The 6,774-nt window shown below is 34.6% G+C and overlaps 1 protein-coding gene across 1 annotated transcript in view; it reads left to right on the top strand.

The window, feature by feature from the left end:
- Positions 1 to 6,323: 6,323 nt before the first annotated feature.
- LOC122076870 (galacturonokinase) overlaps positions 6,324 to 6,774 on the top strand; it is a 39,446-nt gene continuing 38,995 nt past the window's right edge. The window contains exon 1 of the mRNA XM_042642474.1: positions 6,324 to 6,763. The gene's annotated coding sequence lies outside the window, so the exon portion shown is untranslated. The remainder of the gene's footprint in view (positions 6,764 to 6,774) is intronic.

The raw sequence follows: 6,774 nt of genomic DNA, 5'->3' as shown, positions 1-6,774 counted from the left end.
CAAAAGAAAAGAAAAGAAGGAAAATAAAATAAAGAAGAAAGAAAAAAGGAAGATAAGAAATAGATAGAGAAAACTCTAAAATAAAATCAGCATCCTAACCTAATAAGCTGAATTAAACTATGAGGGAAATCTGAAGAGGATACAAAAGAAAGAGAGAACTCAAAATCGCTAGGGCCAAGGATTAACTCTAAGAAGATCAAAATTAATTAAAACCCATTCCTTGATCAACATGATGCTGAGGAAGCCGTTGCAAAACTATGTCGCACACTTGATGTCGATTACTTCTCCAAACATGGTAAGTCATAGAATCAATTCCAAATGAGGGGAGTGGGGAGTGACCATCTGCGGAGGTGCCACTATTGCTAGAGTGCCAAGAGGACTTATAGCCCATAGAAAGTTAATATATATATATATATATATATAGGAGAAAAAACGCTACCCTACTGGTGTAGGCGCACACCAGCGCACAAACCAATGGAAGGGAGCACGGGACCATCTTCAACGCATGGACATGGGGAATGCAAGCGGGTTCATACATATATATATATATATATATATATGTGGAAAAAGAAAACTACTCAATAGTGTTGCGTACACCTAGACACATGTGGAAGTGGAACCAAATTATTAAAAAACACCCATACCCTAGCTCCACTTCCCCATATGTTTAGGTGTACACAACACACACACACACATGCAGCTATGGCGATGAAAATGAGTTTAATTAATCTGTCATTTTGCATTATTACCCTTATATTTTTTGTGTTTCTTTTTTTTTGGGGGGGTGCGGGAAGGTAAGCACTTAGTACCCTTATCTAATGTATTACTTTTGTAATCCCATTTATTTTCAATCTTTCAGCCTTTTTATGCTTTAATTTGTAATAACTAATGGATTCACCCACATGGTTTAAAATTGTAAGCGACCCTGAAGCTCTCAAATTCTATAGAAGCTTACTTTAAGTGCTCTGTATATCTTACTCAATCATTATACATATAGCATTGTCTTCATTAGCTTTTTTTCTTTTCCTAAATTTGTTCCTTTAAGAGTAAAAGAGCAACATGATTCAAGGCCATGAACCAATGAACTTAGAAGTCCTGGTAAGTTAAGACTAGAACATGTGACTTTCACCTTCCCAAAGTAGTCTGAAACACCAACTTATCTAAGTGGAGACAAGTGAACAGTAATAAATGGCTAAGTTATAGTCACCTTTTTTTGTTTGATATCCCTTCACTAACCAAATGGAGAAGTCTTTTGGTCTACTTGAAAATTTCAAAAGGGAGATGAAACTCTTTTAAGTTAGTGATCCATGCAAATTAAAATGGAAATTTGGTACCTTTTGGTCTAAAAGTAATAAGAAAAATACTTAAATGGGGAAGCTGAGGAAGGCAACCCTAATGCTCTCAAGTCTCAACCATCATTGTTGCCCTCCCAAGTAATTTTCTGATAACTATGCATGCTTCTGATATGCAAGGCCTTTCATAATAGGGAGCAACTTATTAATATCACCACTCAGAACCTTATCCTTGATAAGGTGACATTGAATTTATATGTGCTTTGTTCCTTGCACACAGAAATTAATATTTGTAAAAATTAATCTTCAAAATAAAATACTTTTATGTGAAATATTGCACAAAATGTAATTAATTATATTTTTTTTTGTTAAATTTTTCATAAAAATATTAAAAAATATAGATTTTGTGTTAAATATTGCATAAAATGTAATATTTCTTACACGGTGTATGAAAATAAATGGTGAATTTCGAGGAGAATCTACATAACATATACTAAATTAATAAAAAGAAAAAAAAATCCATGAAATTGAGAATATAAGAACTAAATAATTCAATTATACAATCAAATAATGTATCAAGTTTGCCATTGCAATGTATCTGACTATCTCCCACTTATTCGTTACACCAAATCGACATTTTTCCCTTTCGTTTCAAATCCAAAAGACCAGCCCCAAAATTACAGTAGTTGAAATCATCAGCTTGGTTAACTGGCTCCCCTTCCACCTTCTCCGATTGGCTACAGACCACATTGAAGTACTCCCCCATTATAGTCTAAGCATATACCCTTCAACTCCATCTCACACCATCCATGGGTTGTGAGGAGACTCAAAGTGAAAAATTTGCCACAGATTATATATCCTTGTTTTTATAATAAAAAGGGCTCATGTTAGTAGTAAGTCAGTGCTAAAGGTAAGAACTATTTCTATCTTAATTATCAATCTTCTAATTAGTGACATCCAGAGTTGAATTCCATAATGTATATATAATTCCCTTGGAAGTAGGTGGCTAATTCCAAAATTCAAACCGAAGCTTCATAAATTTATCAATAAAAGAAGGACCTTTATCAACCTTTCTAGAAGTAATGGTTGACAAATGTGCTACATGGTTAGAGAGTTCTTTCTTTTAGCTATAAACCTTAAGCTAGCAAAGAAGAAGAAGAGAGGTTCCGGATGAAGGTATGATCTGGACTTTGGCAGTTATATGTATGTGGAAGGTGGATCTCGGTGCAATGATAAGATTGTCCCATTGCAATTTAATAGATGATTTGGCTTCTTTTTTTTTTTTTTGTCTTTTTTCGTTTCATGGTTTCTTGAAACTTGTAATTCGAAATCCATATGTAATTTTTTTTTTCCTTCCACCAATGGGTAATAAAACTTTCGGCCTGATTCAGGTCATACTAGGGTTGAATGAGTATTAATCCTGTATTTTTTTACTGTTCTTTAGTAGCAAAAAAAAGATTGATTTTGATAGGGACACGGTAGAGAGAGGGAGAGAAAATAGGAGAAAGGGAGAAAATAGAAGAGATAAAATAGGGGTTTGGCTAATTAGGAGGTGCCTGCCTCGTGGCTTTACGAATGAAGCTTGACGTCTGGCTTGGATAAAGAAGCCTACTTCTTCTCTTGGGAGAGAAAATATGAAATTTGATTTACTTGTTTTCCTTCTACATGGGTTCAACCCTAATGGCAACAACATCGGTTCTCCTGTGCTCCGGCTTAGCCACTGTAATAAATAGTTCTTACAATGTAAAGAAGCCAATCGGGGATAGCATATACGGAGCACGCGATGGGGAGTTCATGGTTGCTCTAAAATATGTCATTGTCTTGGTGATATTCTTGTTTGCTTTTTTATGTCATTGTCTATCCATTAGGTATCTTAACCAGGTGAACTTCCTCATTAACACTCCAGAGGATCCTAAAGGCATTGTGAGCCCAGATTATGTTTCTGAGCTACTAGAGAAAGGGTTCATTCTCAACACAGTGGGGAACAGGATCTTTTATGCAGCACTGCCTATCTTGCTTTGGATCTTGGCCCAGTACTTGTGTTCTTGTGCTCGGTGAGTATGATTCCAATATTGTATAATCTAGATTTTGTTACTAGAAATGAAAAAGATTGGGTAAGGGAAAAGATGGAGAATATGGGTGATAGGGAAACCAAATGAAGAGATGATGGTGTCATTAATTTGTGAAGTGTGGATGGATGTAGAGTCCTTGAGGGTATGTACTCCAGGCTTTAAATAGGGTTAATTAATAACAATTTTTTTTTTTGTGTGAAAATAAATTAAAAGAGTGCTCCATGATAATAATCATAGCCCCAGGCTGAAACCCCTACACGGTAAACAATGCTTCTAAAAGACCAACGAGCTATAGTAGGGTATTTTGACTCAAACCCACAGTTAGTCGACTCGGGCAATGATGAAGTAAGGCCTTCATTCTACCACGCTACCAACCCCTTTGTCTTGTAACATTTGATGTTTATGTGTATGCCATTATTATTGGATGGGTCATGGATGTGTCCTCTTAGTCAAATGTATTATTTATGAAAACTCATCTAATTATTTTCGTAATTTTATAAAATTTTAAGAAATAAAATGAAGAATACAAAACATAAAGCATATGGGAATTTTTTTCATTTTTGATAAACATAATTTTACTAATAAGATTGTGTAACATGTGTATCCTGAATTTCAAGTTTCAAAAAGCTATGAAGTGGAAAGGTGCCATAAAGTTCTTACACTATGGATGGGCTCTCCTGGCAAGGAGTCAGGGAAGCATATGAGAAAGTTAAACTCCTATATATATGAACATACAGCTATGGTAAACAAAAATGAACTCAATTAATCTGTCATTTTGTTAAGAGTACCCTTGTCTAATGTTTGATTTTTCAATTTCTTTAATATTTTCATATCAGTCATTCAGTCTTTTATGAGGCAGTAGAGCTGCGTGCATGAATCTGACTGGAAAGAGGTTGGAGGGAGAATTAAATATATTCATCCACATTGTCTAAAATTGTAAGAGGCCATGAAGCTCTGGAATTCCGTGAAAGCTTACTTTTGCCCTATATCTTCCTCAATCATTGTATAGCTACAATTCTCTTTTCCTTGAGAGGTTCCTTACGAGGAAAGAGCAACATGATTCAAGGCATGGACAATGAAGACAGAGAGTTTTGACTCCTACAGCCATGAGAAATCTTGGTAAGTTAAAGACTAGAACATAGGACTTTCATCTTCTCAAAGTAGTCTGAAACACCAACTTATAACCAGTAAACAGTAATAAATGGCTATGTTATAATCAACTTTTTTGTTTGACATGCCTTAACTAACCAAATGGATAAGTCTTTTGTTCTCCTTTAAAATACCAAGAGGGAGATGAAACTCTTAAGGTAGTGATCCATGCAAATTAAAATGGAAAATTTCTAACTTTTGGACTAGAAGCTGAGGAAAACTGCTTTTTCTTCTTGGCATGCCTGTTGCCCACCTTGCATTTAGAATCAGGACAACCCTACTCCTAGAGTTGCATTAGGGCTATCTAATACCCAAATCTTGCTTTCTTATTATTTGATTTTCACCATCTCCCACACTGCCATAGATAGCCTTGGGATCCATAATTAGATGGGTCATCTCTAAAGATTAACTAATTAAAAAGAAATAAATTTAATTTGTACAAAAAAATTCAGTCATTTTTTTAAGGATAAATTTTTTCTATCCCACGGTGAATGCAAATTCATTCACCATGGGGCTTGAGGTGCGTATGGAGGTATCAGAAGGATATTTTAAAAAGGTACTAAAACAATCATTCAACCAAAAGAAAACTGTATACCTAGCATAGTACAACAACCATGTACATAGATAGAGAGAATGTGCACACAGGAAATCACAGAGTTGAAAAAAATTGGAGTTACAAGATAGACTAGGGTTTTCCATTCTATTAAAGTATAGAATACAATTCTCACCAAAAGTAAGTTAAAATAAAATAAAGTTAATACTAAAAAAAGTCGTACTCTATGCACGAGGCTCTCACATGTGCGAGATCTGGGGGAGGTCGAGAATTATGCAGCCTTACCCCAAGAATGTCGAGATGCTATTTTGATCACTTGACCACTAGCTCGCAACATTTGTACCCTATCATTGAACCAAACACGACCTTGAAATATAGCGCATGGGTGAGTGTTCTTTTCATGTGGCAAGCTAGTGCAAGTGATTTTGAATTTCTATGTCCCCATGACATTTCCATTGTTGATAAATATAAGGCATTTAACAAAAGAATGATAATTTTTCATGTGAGATTTCATTATTCAAAGAATTTAATATTCAACATAGGAGAACAAAACACAATCAATCAAATGATTAAATAAAATTATCTTAACCAATTAAGGTACTGAAGCGTATACAATGGCCAACAACACTTATGGAACTCAATGATACTTTGTGCAGCCATAGGACCACATGTAGCCAAAAATCATTTTAACGTGCTCCAAACAGGTCTTATATATATATATATATATATATATATATTTCAAAACCCAGACTTAAACATATATCCAAATAAACCTTAAACAAGATTTAGGATTCTTTATATATACATAAAATCAATTTCTTATTGATCGTTTACGTAAATGGCACATAATCGGACCCTCCAATCATAAAGAATAAACCAACGTGATTCAAACTTATAAAACCCTAGAAGCACCAACAAATGAGGTTCATATGAACACTAGCTTAGCCTTAGCCTAGTGATGACAACTTCAACTTGATCAAGAGTTGAGGACCTGGAGAGAAGGTGATGGAATCGATTTCTATCTTTTTCGAGGGTGTGTGAGTGGATGATCCTTGACCCTTCTAATGCTTAGTAGACTAACCAATGCACTTAGTAGGTTAAAAAAACAAAATCAAATCATCCAACCTTGGAAATAGAAATCATCATTTGAAATTGAAATAAAAAGCATACCAATTCAGAAGTAATTGAAATAAAAATCAAATCATACCAATCGTAGCCATTTCCGCTCCCAACCATTTATAGTGTCTCACAAATGGTAGAGTTCCCGAAAAGAATCCTTCCAATCTGGCTTTATTCATCTGGATCACGATTTTCTAACCCCCAACCCAAAGAAAAAAAAATGTTTTTTTGTTTTTTCTGCATCACTTTTTTGTTTCTGTTTTTTTGCAATCTTCATTACGATCTAAAGTTGAGCAAACTGAAAGTAATTCTTTTTTTGGTAGAAAGCAAACTGAAAGTAATTCACTGAAGCGAAAAAAATAGCAAACCATTTGACATTTTAACCGATTTTCCTGTTGCACCAACTGTTAGGTTCCCAGAATCAATACCTATTTTCAACTCTACTCCTCCTCTCTCTCTTCTGTCACTTTCAATCTCTCTGTAATTTATTGAAAGATAAGGATTCAGAATTCTATATTTGGGCTAATTTTGGGAGAGGAGTAGAAATATCACATTTGAAAGATCTGCCCAGACTCCCTTTTTTTTTTGG

This window comes from Macadamia integrifolia, chromosome 4, assembly GCF_013358625.1.
Source record: "Macadamia integrifolia cultivar HAES 741 chromosome 4, SCU_Mint_v3, whole genome shotgun sequence".
Lineage (NCBI taxonomy): Eukaryota > Viridiplantae > Streptophyta > Magnoliopsida > Proteales > Proteaceae > Macadamia > Macadamia integrifolia.
The sequence above is the reverse complement of the archived record's forward strand: the minus strand, read 5'-3'. Positions and strand labels throughout refer to the sequence as shown.